Source organism: Armigeres subalbatus, chromosome 2, assembly GCF_024139115.2.
Source record: "Armigeres subalbatus isolate Guangzhou_Male chromosome 2, GZ_Asu_2, whole genome shotgun sequence".
In the NCBI taxonomy this organism is placed as follows: Eukaryota; Metazoa; Arthropoda; class Insecta; order Diptera; family Culicidae; genus Armigeres; species Armigeres subalbatus.
The window spans coordinates 214,527,434-214,544,303 of record NC_085140.1 but is presented as its reverse complement, the minus strand read 5'-3'; the positions used below and the strand labels follow the sequence as shown (position 1 = coordinate 214,544,303).

Below are 16,870 nucleotides of genomic sequence, written 5' to 3'. Positions count from 1 at the left end.
AGGCCAAAATAAAAGGCCGAAACGTCGGGCAAAACAAAACACATCGTTTTGAATACATAAGACTGAGAAAGCCAAAAAAAAATCCAGAACAAATCTTCCAGTCGATCTCTCTTCAAAAAGATATTTAAAAATATACAGAGTGTAAAATAATCGATTTTTTTTGGTGAACTCCACCTTTCTTCACTTGTCAGCTAACTTCCAGATACATTCATAGTCGGCTCTGGACTGTCAATATTCAGTTGAATATTAGTGATTGAATATTTATGCACATTTTACAAATTGATAAATTATCTGAAATCTGAACACGTTTCAAACGAGTAAAGTAATGTATCACATAGAACTGAATCAGATTTTGAAGATGAATATTTTATGCTCTGTTTATATATATTTGCAAAGAAATATTTGATTGAAATATCTCAGATTCAAATATGAAACCGTTTTCCATGCTTCGATTTCCAGCAAAATGTTGACAGCTTTATGTCAACGAAAAATTTACAAATCACAGATTGATGGGATCCATCTGTCCAAGAATTATAGTGGATACAGCATATGTCAAAAAGGGTAGTTCAACGACTTATGGCACCATCGCGTAAAAATCTGGATAGCATTCTGCAAAATGACCTAAACCATATGTTTACATGTTATGAAAAGCTTTTGATATTATGGAAAAAAATATAAATATGTTCTCTATCTCGATACCTCCCTAACTCGTTGGTCCCTTCAATATGGAGTAAGGGAGAGTTAACTGTAATTAAATGAAATTATAAAAAAATAACTGAATTGCAAAAGTTACACTATGTGAGAAAACATTGCCGTTCGCGGACTTCAGTTAGCGCCCGTTAATTTATTAGCAATCCCTCAACGATATTTCACGAGTGGGTGGAAGGTAAACATTTTATGATATCGTAGCAGAGAAAACGACTGGCAAGTATCCCTTCCATGTATGTAGGTATAGTATGGCTCTTACTCACGGAACAAGCAAGCGGGAAACCCTTCCCAAACAAGTGAACCTTCGTCCAAATTTATAGTGAAGTGCATCGATAAATTCTTCTTCTCGAACCGTAGAGCTTCCTAAGCACACATACCAAGTCATATTTCCACATACCAACTGATGCTGCGACCAGCCCGTATGCTCTTATCATACGGTAACGTTCGGTTGCAAGAGTCCTAATTGATAATAGATCAAACGATTGCGAACGTAAAATGTCTGCAAACGGCGAAATTCCTGGCACATACTTGCTTTCAACTAATTAGGTGGAATGTTGTTCGTGCCTTGTGCATGCTTCCGATCGTAGGGGGCTAACTCGGAGGAAACAATTTCCACTTGAAGGCAATATTTTCTTTTGTGTGGTATCTAAAAGTAGGAACCAATAATGTATTGGGTAATAGAAAGTTTGAAGATTCTTACAACATCTAACACAGCGATGCTCAGCATTATGAGTGTTTTCTTACCTTATTTGCTTTACACAAAATTAAAAGGAGCTTTCACCTTACAAGTTAGTACCTGGGCGAAAGCTTTTAAATATATCTATCAGCTGAGGATATTAAAACAAATATTGGTGTTAAAATCACTCCATACGACTTTGTCAAAGTAAAATTTGTTTTGCGTTAATCGTTTCGTAAGGAGTGAATTTAACACCAATATATGTTTTAATATCCTCAGCTGATAGATATATTTGAAAGCTTTCGTATTCGTGCTAACTTCATACAACTTCTTGGAAAAACTCCAAAGATTTTTTTTTTAATTTTCCAGAAAATTTTTCGTGCAAGCTCCTGTTGGTATCCAACGAATTTGTCATTGAAATCATACTGTCGAAGACCACAAGGCCGAAAGTTGTTCTGCCATAACACATTATTATTATTATCTTTATTAGTGAGGTTTTCGGCCCTGGGCCGGTTCACCTCGTAGCCATAACACATAATTTAACCGAACAAATCATTAGTCCAGCTGTTTGAAAGACTTTTAACTGAAAATGTCATTTTTTCAGAAATGGTTAAACGCCGAATATATGGTTCGGCCGAAAAGGACATTTGGCCAAGAAAGTTGTTGGACTGAAAATGCCGTGTGGCCGGAATGGCCGTTAGTCTCATACGGCCATTTTGGCCAAACGACATTATCGTCCAAATGACCTGTTTAGCATATTCGGCCTATCGACTTTTTCGGTCAAATAACCTATTAGGGCAAACGAATTTAGGACAGTAAGGCCGTATGTCTCTTTCGGCTGTATGTTAGTTTCGGTTCGGTTTCAGCCAAACTATTTTTGACATAATAACCGTTTTGGCCAAACGTTCATTTCAGCCAAATTGTTGTTATTCGACCAAGTGACATTCAAACAAATGGCTTCCGCAGAATTACTTTCGTTCAAAACGACGGGAAGAGCTTGCAAGTTGTTTTGTCGAACAAGCCAGTTTTCCAATATCCTTCTGATCGAAAATTTCATTCGCCCGAAAATGTCGTTCAGCCAAAGTAGGTCAATTTGTTCTGATATGGCCGTTTGGCAGAAAGGGCCATTTGGTGACACGTATAACGCGTTCAGCAAATTATATTTTCGGCCGTATGACCCGTTAGGCCAATTGGCCCTTTCTGCAAGTCGATCAATTTGGCCAAACGATATTTTCGCCCAAATGACTTCTGCCAAACGACCTGCTAGAGCAAAAGGGTTTTTCGGCCAAATAAAAGGTTCGGTATTATGTCACTTTCAGTCAAATGGTACATTTGATTAAACGGTTTTCTATCTTCAATTCGGTCAAATAGAAAAAAAATAAAAAAATAATAAGTTCATAAAATCGAAAAACTTATCAGTTTTCTTGAAGAATGTTTTAATAAAGTTTAAAAATTGTTGGTAAAAATGTTGGATCCCCTTAAATAGGGGGAATGACGGCTTTGGCAGGTTTTTTTTATGTCTGACTATGCTCAAATTAGGCCTAAACATTCTTTGCATATCAAAGAACATTGTGGCCAAATTTCATAAAATTTGGTCGACGAAAACCCCCCTGCCAATAATAGAACAAAACCTGCCAAAGCCGTCTTTCCCCCTAATTATTTTTTTTTCACAAAATCCTAAGGAGGGTGTAGACATAAGAAAATAAAAAAAGTCATTCCGCCATAACTAGAAAAAAAAACTAATCAAGTTTTTATAAATTGTTTTTTTGTTTTCAAGAAATAGTAGAACTTAAGTGAATTTGAAGTTTATTTATGAAAAATAAAGAAAGAAAAATTAAAAATAAAATAAATATATGCAGGAAGTGGTCGTCATAGTTTCGAAAACCAATATAAGAGACACTTTTTTTGTCAAACTCATCCATACGATATCGTAAGCTCGAAATAAACCTTTGGCTATAGTGGAGTGCTAGCAAATGGACGTTGCTTTCGTTAGCTTTAGCCCTTACGACCCTGGGCGGAAATACCTGCCATGTCCCTACTTTTACATCAGCATCAGGTGTTTTGTTTCTTTGTAGATCAATTTATGGCTTTGAACACGGTTTCAAATAACTTTAAACTGTGATTGGTGTCAGCTGGAAAGTTAATTGATTGGACAGAATTCGCAAGCTTTCTATTCGATAGACATATATTTTTTGGGGCGTAAGAAATTGTGATGCAGCAAGAACGCCTCATAAATTTAATTATAAAGCCATTGTAATGAGTAACATGAAGTCCGCCATTGCCAAGCAAAGAATATGCTTGGTTAAATCCATGAAAGTGCATGAAAAAAGATTGACGTTCAACGATGACTGGCGAGAAAAAGTTCTTAGAGCTAAAACGATGATTGATCATTTTGACCTCGGGTTTTTTATACGACGCTGTTTTCTACAAAGAGGGAAGTGAGTCGTAGACTAGATTTCAATGCTGCGTCTAACTGTCTCCAGTGGATTAACGTTTTAAGGTCCGCACAAATGATTAGGAACAAACTTATGCGATGCGAACATTGCTGTCACACACTGGACGACTGTTTTCGCAGATCTAATACAAATAAATAGAATTGCAAATCATTTTACATAAAGATTTTGATTTTTTTTCTTCCTTTATTTATGTATTTTTTTTAATTTTAAGTTCTTCACTCTAAAGAATTTTAATTTAGAAGTCAGTAAATTGGCGTATGAAAAAATGGAATATCCCAAAATAGGGCCAGGTATTTCGTTAGCTTAGCGGTGAGAAGCGCAGATGCAAAGCAAGACACCATGCTGAAGGTGGCTGCATTAGATTCTCGTTTTTGTTTGTGGAAAAAGTGTCACGAGAGTCGAATAAACCCCATACGGCAATAATAAAAAATTCCCATGAATTCGATGAGCTCGCGCTTTATTACTTACTTTTACACTATTAATTATCAACTCTTACACCATTTTCGAGTGGTGGCAACTGACTAACTAAAGCCGAAACAAAACCTTAACGTTATTTTGATGAATGAATGATAAAACTCGTTTCGTCAAGCATAATTCCATGTAAATTTTCGATGGCATTATTGAAGATGTGAAATGGCTGCGAATTAAGTTCACAACTGCATATACTCTGCTAGATAATAACTTTCTTCGCAAACTTACCAGCTAACATTTTTAGCATCCAAAATGTGTGTCAAAAGTGCCGATTGAGATGTTTTATGGATTTGTAGGACCAAAACCTTTCGCTGAACCCTGGCAATGATATTTCGTATTTATTGATATTTGGTACTGCAGTGACCTGCATAATAAAAAGCCCACTTGCCGTTTTTCATACAAAATGGTCAACTTTGGAGATGTGTGTTACTGTGTGTATGTGATGTGCGGTACACATCATAATAAAGCAAAACATGAGGAAAAAGCTTAATTTCTCAGTTTTACTATACATTCCTGTGATGCTTGAATAAAATTGAGACTGTGATCTACAAACTGCAACGAAACGGAATCGTTTCAATGCTGCCAGCCAAGTATTTTCAGTGGAAACCAACGTATTCTCATTGCAACCATATTCATCCTAACACAGGAAAGATGAAAAACAGTTGATATCGTTACTTATGCGAACAACCGAACTCATGAGAGAAAAAGGAACAGTTCTCCTCTTAGTTGTTTTCCTAGAGTTACAATTCAATTTCGGATTCCTTTCACCCCAGTAATGGTTGACAGAACTTACTGTACTCTAATTAACTAGAACACGGTACAATAAGCTCGTCGTATTTAATTGCTGCACTGTTTCTCTGCTGCAGTGCAACTATCCTACAAAAAGAGATGTAATTAAATTTGTATGCTTCCAACTTCAAACAAACTCGCCAAAGGGTTACATTTGTTGGCTACCACAGAGAAACGTTGCTGCCGGTCAAACAGAAACAGTTAATGGAAAACTGCAACTTTTATAGTCTCGGCATCTTGTCAGCGTCAGTCTCTCAACATATTTTTTTGAACTGCAGGGACCACCGGTCATTCACAACCATTACAAATAGGAGATGAGTAATTAGCATACTGAAAATAAATTGTATAGTGAACATGAATCGATAAACATTCGCATAAGGCAAAAAAACACTTAAGAGAGAAACATCCCTTTATCCTTAGGTTTAAAATGTTTGCGTTTATTGATATCAATTTCTAGTACTGTTATATGTCCAAAAAAATAATTTCAAATTTTAGACAAATATAGCTTTAATCTTCTATTACTACGATAAGCTCCTTTGTATTAATTAGGATGGGTTTAGTTTAGTTAAAAACATTGTAATTCCTGCATGGTTCAATTCAACCAGTGGAAACATGCTAAATGCCATTGAATGCAAATGAAATGTTATAAAAAATATATAAAAAAATATATCATTGCAAATTAGGATAAAAGTGTTAATCAATCACGGTAAAAATAGTCTAAGAGATGATGCATGTCTTAGACAATTAGCAAATAAATCGATTTTAATCCATTGAAAAAGGACCAATAAAGGTACCGAAACGTCGGATCAGAATTAATATAGCGTTTTAGCTGGTCATCAGACTGCATAGCCGATAAACACTTCAACGAGTCAATTACAGTCGATAACCACCTCCACGGCAAATAAAGCCTGTCCACGTTAAATTTCGGACACCCATCTTCCAATACGATTTAAAAAAAAAAATTACAAACCGCAGAGAAGATAAATTTTTGCATAGCTGAATCTATCAGCTTTATGTGTTGCATTTAGCACGTTTTCATCTTCGTCCAAATTGATAAAATGGCTGAAAAACATTTGGACATTATCTCAGTGTCCGAAATTTAACGTGGACAGGCTTTAAAAAGTAAAACAAGATACAAATATTGTTTCTTCTTGGGCCTTTGGTCTTTTGTCTTCGACGTGTTGATGAATAGTCTGATCCTCAAAGCTTGCCTTTTCAGTCTGAACAGGGCCAGATTTTGATGGACCAACCTTTTTTTTTATACTTCAGGGGCCCAGATATTATTTGCGATTTAATTTGGATTGGATTTGGATTTAGTTTGGATTGGATTTGTTTGGAATTGGATAGGTTTTGGACAGGATTTGCATTGGATTTGAATTGGATTTGATTGGATTTGAATTGGATTTGGGTTGGATTTGAATTGATTGAATTGAATTTGGATTGGATTCGGATGGGATTTGAATTGGATTGGATTTGAATTGGATTTGTTTTGGATTTTGATTGCTTTTGGATGGGATTTGGATTTGAAATGGGTTGAATTAGGAATGGATAGACATTGTATAACATTCATTTTGAATTAGATATGGTTTTGTAATCAATGGCGTTGGATTTATTCAAATATGATTCAATTTAATTATTTTCAAGGATTGAAAAAAAAGTTTTCAATTGTAATTTATTGAACAATAAAAAATATAGAGAACTCAAGGAAACGATATATAGATTTTAAGTCATTCTTCGTCTATGACACACCGGAGAGTAGAGTAGGAGAAGAATGTAGAAGATAAAATCAGGTCTATAAAATATGGAAAAAAGTGATCCACTTAACTGCACTGTTAAATTAGCAATCAGTGAATGTCTAAATAGAATATATTTTTTGCGATGTATTTCTTTTGAATGTGTAGTGAGCTACCTTAGTTTGTAAGATATATTGATTCAATCCAACCCCCAAAATATTTCGGAATGATCGTGTCAAAACGAAGTGCGCATCAGTTTGCTAAGTAAGGTACACCGGGGCAAGTTGAAACGTTTTTTCAAAGTTGAACTTTGAAGTGCTATAAAAAAATCATCACTGATAAATTTTGAATCCGTTTGCGGTGTTTGCTAGTTCGGGCCAAAGATTATACATACAAAATAAGCAACCTCACCAAACTTTTTTATAAATATTTTGTATACTGAAATTACTTTATTATGTGCATTGTTTCAACTTGCCCCGCGTATCGGGGCAAATTGAAACACTGCGCTATATACAGTTTTTTTATATTTTCTAATTTTTCCGTATTAAAATCACAATATATGTACTCAGTGAGACTCAAGATGCACGAGGTTGTAAAGGTGACTATATTCGCATAAGAGTCCCATGTAATTTTTTGACGATTTTGATTTTCTTTCTAGAAATTAGGCTTTGTTCTAAAAATTTGAAAACCAAATCCCAAACTGTGTTGCCTCATCTTGATATTTACTCGCATAAAAGTGATACTCTTTTATTCGAAAAGTAAACCTACATATGCTCCATTCAATTGTTTCATATATCAATACCTATATACAACTAAAGAATATTATGTAAAACTTATGGAAAGATTGCATTTTTTTATTTCTTGGATTTTTTTTTGTATTTCCTCATGCAAAACATGTTTGCTATTCAATGGCAAATTACTCAAGTCGGAAAAAAACTGACATGGAAAAAAAACTCTTCTGCGAATAAGGGCAGTATACAACAAAGTCACAAGAGTAAATTTTAGGGACTAAATTCTAGAGAACGTACTACGCAGGAAATTTATCAGACTGATTACCTCCTACTGGTGACCACTCGAAATACTTTTCAGAATGGTTCATTTTTTTTCACTTGAATTGTGCGCTTGATAAATTCGGTTGTAGCTTTTTAATAAATTCACATTAATTAACCAGCGTATCTCTCATACACTCTTTTATTGGAGAATGAGGGGACTGAATAAGTGAAAGGTGGAGTTAACGAAATGTTTACATGCTCTTTGTTTCATTTTTTAGAGCTAGGGCTGACTACGAGAAAAAGTAGATTAAGAATCTCAAAACTAGACCATGCGGTTTAAACATGACCACTTTTCATTTTATTCTTTAGTCGAGATTGTAGGAGGGCTGCATTCATGACGGGATGGGCGGAAATTTATTAAATTTATTATCAAAAGTTTGGACCATTTTGTAGATTTATGTTTTCCGATTGTATTTACGGACCATGTTGAATTTTAGAAAAAAAAAATTGCGAGGGAGACTTTTTGACTCGTTGTTTCAACTTGCCCTGCACCACACATTTTTATTTGCCCCGATGGGTTTGAATTTCGGAGCAATTTCAAACGACCGAAATACAAAAATTAAAACGGATCTCTTATCGATTTTTCATAATCATTATGCTTGTTCAACATTGAATGATTACCTACCGTGAAAATGTGATGAAAACACTTTTCCAAACATCATTTTAAGCCCTGTTTTATTGGCACGTCAAAAAGTTGGTTATAATTTTACAAAGGGCGAAAAATAAACATAGGCAAGTATTGCGTTTTTGTAGCTGCAATCTTCTGGGAATGACAGTCAGAAGGAGCGTTCAGGGGAGTAGTTTGTTGTAAAAAATAATCAGGGCATTGGGTCATTTCTGATCCAAATTACAGCTTCCGTTTCAACTTACCCCGTATTTCAACTTGCCCCGGTGTACCTTATTTTTGGGGCGAACGGTCGAGACTAGAAATCTCGATCGGGTCACGACAGCGTTGGCGTTTTTTTGACGTAAATACGTCTAAGGGGAAGACTCGGATACAGGGTGTAAAACGAAAATTTCAAAATTGGGGTCCGTCACGAAATCATACAAGATTTGTAATAGGTCCTTTATCTTTCAATGATATTAAAGATTTATATATCAATCGTTTCGCAAACTCTCCACCAATTTGTCAGTAGTATTGAAACTTTTAAGTAGGGTAAATCACTACTTGGGCCTATGGACCCGGTTCCCGGCTCACTGCACAGAAAACTAATGATTTATACTGTTTGGATGCCGTAGGTTTATGATTGATAATTTTTAAAAAGTCTCCCATTTATTTTTCACAATACTCAATATTTTTCAATCACTTATTTTACTCCTAATTGATCCAATTGTAGAAAACAAAAATGTAGATTTCAAAATTCGCTCTCCGATGCCACACCACTGAGCCGGAGTGATTCTTTTCACTTTTACAAAACGGTATCATCGAATAAACACCTACCTGAAAATCGTCACAGTGCTCGATACAACCATTGCTTGAAGCTGTTAATCACCACACCATAATTCTATACACAAGCACTTCAATTATTCCTATTTGTTCGTTTCACTTGAACTTATTTAAATATATTAGAATACATTTTAAAATATATTCTCAAACCGAACAAAAATTCACCTCGGCCCAAGAACTTCTAGCCGCACCGTGCTGCCAAAAGGCCAGGATTATGAAAATGATCCTTCATCGTTAATAGGAAAATTGTCTAATACGTTGACGCTATCATGTTATTTATAATTCTCTCGATTTCAAAAGTTGGAAAATATATTGTTTTTAAGTATTTGGAAGTAATTTGGATGAGTAAATATATCTTCTCAACCAAATAAAAATGATTTTGAAAAATACCATCTGGCATCTTGTTGTCGTGGAACGTGCATATTTTTGTTTACGTCGCATTTTCTATCGTCCCGAGAGAGAATTAGAGTAAAATGTTGAGAGATTGAGTGAAATTTCGCTTAGGCCGGGAACTGGGTTTTATGTATGCCGGAATGGCAATCGCTATGACTGAAATGAGTGCTGCACCTCGTTAATTTAAATCAAATAAAAGCTGTTTTGAACGATATTTAGCACGTATAGCTATTTTTTAAGCAGAAGTGAACCTCAATGCAGTATTATACATCCCACAAAACTCAGGAAAAGTTGCTTCCTGTCATAAATATCAATTAAATAATGCTGTCGTACGCATGTTAGGCCGGGAATGGGGTAAGAAACCCTATCAACGCTAAACTATTGAACATTTTAGTTATTTCATGCATCATGCATCTCCTATGCAGCGCGTTCAAATCCTTAGAAATTGCCTACTTTTAGGGTATTATCAATTGTTGAACTGGGGTGGCCCAGCTGCTAGACAGTGGGGTCCCTGCTCCCTCACAGAGTGGGAGATGCTGCCAATACTGAGTAGTAGTGTCGGTGGGATAGTTATTTCCCATCAATATAGAACGGAATAATTGGTTCAGCGTATTATATTTGGTTTTACGTAGTTTACGTCGAGTGGTCGTGTCTTGTATAAAACCACATTTTTTTTCCCTGCAGACTAAGTTGTTAAGTGGTCGATATTACCTGAAGAGTTGATTATTAGAAAGTATATATTTAAGCACATGATTACTATCGAAAATAATAAATAACATAATAAATAACATAATAACGTAAATAATCATTAAGGTAATAACATAACAAAAGAACCTTGCCAAAATTACTGTGTTACTTCGACTAGGTAATATAAATGTAAATAGCCATTTGCATAACTAGGAAAAAAAATCAAGGGGGGGGTGCCTGTTTTTGTTTTTCGATTCAATTTAGTGATTGAGAATGAGCAACCACTTCGACGATCGGTTCAACAAACTAATATTGTTCGTAAATTGGGCAACCAGGCACCTATTTTAACACATTCAGTGACGTCTTACAAAATACGTTCACCCAACCTCAGCAATCGCAATAAATTTTTTTTTTCTAAATTTTCCATTATGCGGATTTCGCAAAGTTCTTATGCAGCTATCAAAGTTTCACCACCAGCTTGAGAATTTTCAAAACACTGAAACAAAATTATTAAAAATACTACACAGTAATACAAGAATACTCATTTTATGAGTACATTTTAATCATTTTCAGAAATATTGCTTGAACGTCATGAAATGCGTACTTTTAAGTCATTGCCGAGGAGTATTTTATACTCTGTTATGAAGTATGTGAGCGAAACCTAAAATGCGTAGAAAGTAGTATATTGTTAGAAAAGAAAATCTTTTTCGACTGTTTGTCATTGTCAACTTTGCTTTCCAAGGTGATAGTTGGAAATTTGCGCAGGAGTGGTCGATGTTATAATTTAAATTTACGAAGCGAGATGGAGGAATTAAAAAAGGTTTTGGATCACGACAGTTTTGCGAAACTGGAAGGTACGTATAGCATTATTTTTTTCTTATTTGAAAAACTAAAATAGAATCAAAAAGGTCTTCGCTGTCCTGTGCCTGAATGCAGCGCATACGTGTCAGGCTATGTGGAAGAATGAATGAGAACTCATGTTAAGGACTATCACAAATTGAATACCAGCTTCAGAAATGAAATTCCTTTCCGCTGTGCTGATTGTGGAGCTATTTTCACACATTTCAAGAAGCTCAAGGACCACATAATTAGGAATCATCCGCCCAGCAATACCCGTTTTGAAGATCGCGTAGAAACTCCTCAAGAATTCATGGACATTGAGGAACAAACGATTGCTGCCGAAGGAATCACTAATCCGTATTACTATATGGATTCCGTTACGCGAGAAAAATTAATTGAATCCGCTTCAACTCGTATTACTGATTTTCGTTCTAACGTTTCGCTTCCTAAAACTACCATCAAGTTGTTTTTGGAACACTCAAATAACATTTTGGGTTGTTATTAACGGTTTGTACTTAGTCTATTGAAAAAGTTCCTCGAGGTCTTGGTGTAGATGAAAATGCAGTGCGACTTATCAACTCCATGTCGATATCGGACTTGTATTCAGACGTACAACATCCCGACAGCGATCTGAGTTACCTTTGTGGGTCCGTTAAGTGCAGCCTACCAGAACCAAGTGGAATTTTGCTCTGTTCAAGAAAAATAGTTCATACAACTCGTTTCTTAAAATGGATAAGCAGTAGGGTAAAGAAAGTTGTCAGATCCCACAAGCAAACGCGTACAGTTAAGGATGTCAAGCACTATATCCAGATCAAAGATACATTATCTCTTATCATGCGGAACGATGCTGCTAGAGGATTTTTTTTTTTTGAAAAGAAGACTGATAATGGCGTTCTTAACAGTTTCAAAAATGGTTATCTATTTGCTTCCAATGAATTTCTCCAAAATCATCCATTTGCGTTACGCATTTCATTACATGTTGATGATGTTGAAATATGTAATCCTCTTGGCTCTCGAAAGGGAAAGCAAACGCTAACTATTTTCTCATTCAAAGTGCAAAATTTTGATGATAATATTAATAGTGCAGTCGATCGTGTATATGTGTGCTTAATGGTCAAAACTAATCTGGTGAAAAAAATTTAACAGTTTTGCAATCTAACCAGTGGGTCAGTCTTCTGATTGAAAATCAAGTTTACACCCTCAGAGCCACCTTGATACATATTTTAGGCGACACTTTAGCCATACATGAGTTACTAAAGTTAATGCCTCCACAACCGAAAATTTTCTGCAGAGCTTGCTATATTACACGTCAGGATCTCCACAATGACCAAATTTGGAAATGAACATTTACCTAGAACTCGTGACAGCTACCAGCGTGATCTGGAGGCAATCAACAGTGGGCTTACAAATCCGACATCTTGTGGTATCATTTGCGAGAATCCTTTCAGAACTTTGAAGTATCACAGAAAAAAATGCTGAAAACTAATTAGCGCGTAAAAACTATAGACGCGAAAAATACACTATTCCAGGCGGACATGGTTCATCCTAAATGTATGCAATTTCAATAGCATAATGTCAGTTTTACTGACATAATGCAATGGAAATCGCATACATTCAGGCGATAATATCGTTTAAATTTGCCCTTTTTGGCGTTCCCTTTATGTGCATTACTTTTCGTGTAAATTTCAACAAATTTTACTATCTGTGTATGTCAGACAACATCACATTCGACCCTATGCACGATTTATTAGAGGGTATCGTACATTCGTACCTCTGGTTATTAGGCTAATTCTCAACCATTTCATCGACATTTCTAAATCTTTATCGGACGATAACTTTAACGCGAGAATTACAAATTTCGATTTCTTAGGGATAAATCAAGCGCAAACTTTTCTGCAAAGAAATTAAGATCATCTGGTTATGTTTTGCCCAATCAGCTTAGCAGACATGGCTCTTGCTTCGCGCAATCCCTTTTCTTCTCACTGCCTTGTTCAACAACAACGAGCATTTTTGGCGTATTATCAGCTTTTCAAACAATTTGTCGCGTGAAATGATTCAAGATTTGAGAGTTAGAATGGATAATTTCCACTCAAATTTCAAGTCTTGCTTTCCTTCGAACAAACCAACTAATAAAGTTCATCACATCGTTCATTACCCTAAAATTATTGAAGATAGTGGACCCATCACTAAGATGAGTTGCCTGCAGTTCGAAGCAAGCTTCAAGATTTCAAAAGCGCAAACAAAAACTTGTAGAAATTTCGAAAACATCACGTTGAGCCTGACAAACAGAATTAACGTCAAACAAATAAATTCAATCGTACATCAAAACTATGAAATCGATAAAATTTGTTTTACATCAACAGTTGTTCTGGAAGAAAAATCTCTTAATTTTAACTTAATACTTTTTGATTTATCAGAATATGTACGATATGTCAAACATGCCAAAGTCAATGGAACTTCATTGCGTCCTGAATAAGTAATGAAATATAAGTCCTGTGGGACAAATATGTATGGACTCATAAATGCAATGATCAAACACAATGATAACTGTATTTGTATTATCAAAGTTCTAGAAACAGTAGCTTTTCAAGAATTGTATAACAGTTATGAAGTTAAGTTAACTGAACGTGTTATGCGTATTCCTATTGGTAATATCTTCACTAGGAAAACGGACAGGGCAGCAGGGACTATGTCCAAGGGCTTGACGATCCCTCCCCAGGCCATCTGCGAGTTGTGGCGCCTGCCTAGGATGTGGTGGGGTTTGACAGTGGGCCCTGTTAAACCTCTATAAAAAGCTGCATGTATCCGCAAGTAGGCTCCGCCAAAGCGACCGTGTGCCGCTCAAAGCGCACAAGCCCAAGTCCTGGTGTTAGGTGGGACGCTAAACAGCCCTGACACGACGGCCCTCCGACGAGACATTACGAACGACATAGAAGATAATACGACTCGATACAATCGGCAACGACCTAGGCGACGAAAAAAGGATCACGATTGGAAGCTTGGAACATGGAACTGCAAGTCGCTAGGCTTCGCAGGTTGCGATAGGATTATCTACGATGAATTACATCCCCGCAACTTCGATGTCGTAGCGCTGCAGGAAATCTGCTGGGCAGGACAGAAAGTGTGGAAAAGTGGGTATCGAGCGGCTACCTTCTACCAAAGCTGTGGCACCAGCAACGAGCTGGGAACCGGCTTCATAGTGCTGGGAAAGATGCGCCAACGCGTGATTGGGTGGCAGCCAATCAACGCAAGGATGTGCAAGCTGAGGATAAAAGGCCGTTTCTTCAACTATAGCATCATCGACGTGCACTGCCCACACGAAGGGAGATCCGACGACGAGAAAGAAGCGTTCTATGCGCAGCTGGAGCAGACATACGATGGATGCCCACTGCGGGACGTCAAAATCGTCATCGGTGACATGAACGCTCAGGTAGGAAGGGAGGAAATGTATAGACCGGTCATCGGACCGGATAGTCTGCATACCGTATCGAACGACAACGGCCAACGATGCATAAACTTTGCAGCCTCCCGCGGAATGGTAGTCCGAAGCACTTTCTTCCCCCGCAAGAACATCCACAAGGCCACATGGAAATCACCTAATCAAGTAACGGAAAACCAAATCGACCACGTTATAATCGACGGTAAATTCTTCTCCGACATCACGAACGTACGCACTTACCGCAGTGCGAATATTGAATCCGACCACTACCTCGTCGCAGTATGTCTGCGCTCAAAACTCTCGACGGTGATCAACACGCGTCGGAGTCGTCCGCCGCGGCTTAACATTGGGCGGCTACAAGACGGTAGACTAGCCCAAGACTACGCGCAGCAGCTGGAAGTGGCACTCCCAACGGAAGAGCAGCTAGGCGCAGCATCTCTTGAAGATGGCTGGAGAGATATTCGATCCGCCATTGGAAGCACCGCAACCGCTGCACTAGGCACGGTGGCTCCGGATCAGAGAAACGACTGGTATGACGGCGAATGTGAGCAGTTAGTTGAGGAGAAGAATGCAGCATGGGCAAGATTGCTGCAACACCGCACGAGGGCGAACGAGGCACGATACAAACGGGCGCGGAACAGACAAAACTCGATTTTCCGGAGGAAAAAGCGCCAGCAGGAAGATCGAGACCGTGAAGAGACGGAGGAACTGTACCGCGCTAATAACGCACGAAAGTTCTATGATAAGTTGAACCGTTCACGTAAGGGCCACGTGCCACAGCCCGATATGTGTAAGGACATAAACGGGAACCTTCTTACGAACGAGCGTGAGGTGATCCAAAGGTGGCGGCAGAACTACGAAGAGCACCTGAATGGCGATATGGCAGACAACGGTGGCGGTATGGTAATGAACCTAGGAGCACGCGCGCAGGACATGCGACTTCCGGCTCCGAATCTCCAGGAAATCCAGGAAGAGATCGGCCGGCTGAAAAACAACAAAGCCCCTGGAGTTGACCAACTACCAGGAGAGCTGTTTAAACACGGTGGTGAAGCACTGGCTAGAGCGCTGCACTGGGTGATTACCAAGGTTTGGGAGGATGAGGTTCTGCCGCAGGAGTGGATGGAAGGTGTCGTGTCCCATCTACAAAAAGGGCGATAAGCTGGATTGTAGCAACTACCGCGCAATCACATTGCTGAACGCCGCCTACAAGGTACTCTCCCAAATTTTATGCCGTCGACTAACACCAATTGCAAGAGAGTTCGTGGGGCAGTACCAGGCGGGATTTATGGGTGAACGCTCTACCACAGACCAGGTGTTCGCCATACGTCAGGTATTGCAGAAATGCCGCGAATACAACGTGCCCACACATCATCTATTCATCGACTTCGAAGCCGCATATGATACAATCGATCGGGACCTGCTATGGCAGCTAATGCACGAAAACGGATTTCCGGGTAAACTAATACGGTTGATCAAGGCGACGATGGATCGGGTGATGTGCGTAGTTCGAGTTTCAGGGGCATTCTCGAGTCCCTTCGAAACCCGTAGAGGGTTACGGCAAGGTGATGGTCTTTCGTGTCTGCTATTGAACATCGCTTTGGAGGGAGTAATACGAAGGGCAGGGATTGACACGAGTGGTACGATTTTCACGAAGTCCGTCCAGTTATTTGGTTTCGCCGACGACATTGATATCATGGCACGCAACTTTGAGAGGATGGAGGAAGCCTACATCAGACTGAAAAGCGAAGCTAAACGGATTGGATTAGTCATCAACACGTCGAAGACGAAGTACATGATAGGAAGAAGCTCAAGAGAGGTCAATGTGAGCCACCCACCACGAGTTTCTATCGGTGGTGACGAAATCGAGGTGGTTGAAGAATTCGTGTACTTGGGCTCACTGGTGACCGCCGATAACGATACCAGCAGAGAAATTCGGAGACGCATAGTGGCTGGAAATCGTACGTACTTTGGACTCCGCAAGACGCTTCGATCGAATAGAGTTCGCCGCCGTACCAAACTGACTATCTACAAAACGCTTATAAGACCGGTAGTTCTCTACGGACACGAGACCTGGACGATGCTCGTGGAGGACCAACGCGCACTGGGAGTTTTCGAAAGGAAAGTGTTGCGTACCATCTATGGTGGGTTGCAGATGGCGGACGGTACGTGGAGGAGGCGA

General features: G+C 38.4%; 1 protein-coding gene across 1 annotated transcript in view; it reads right to left on the bottom strand.

The window, feature by feature from the left end:
- LOC134211618 (cell adhesion molecule Dscam2) overlaps positions 1-16,870 on the bottom strand; it is a 401,827-nt gene that overhangs the window by 144,909 nt on the left and 240,048 nt on the right. The window lies entirely within an intron of this gene.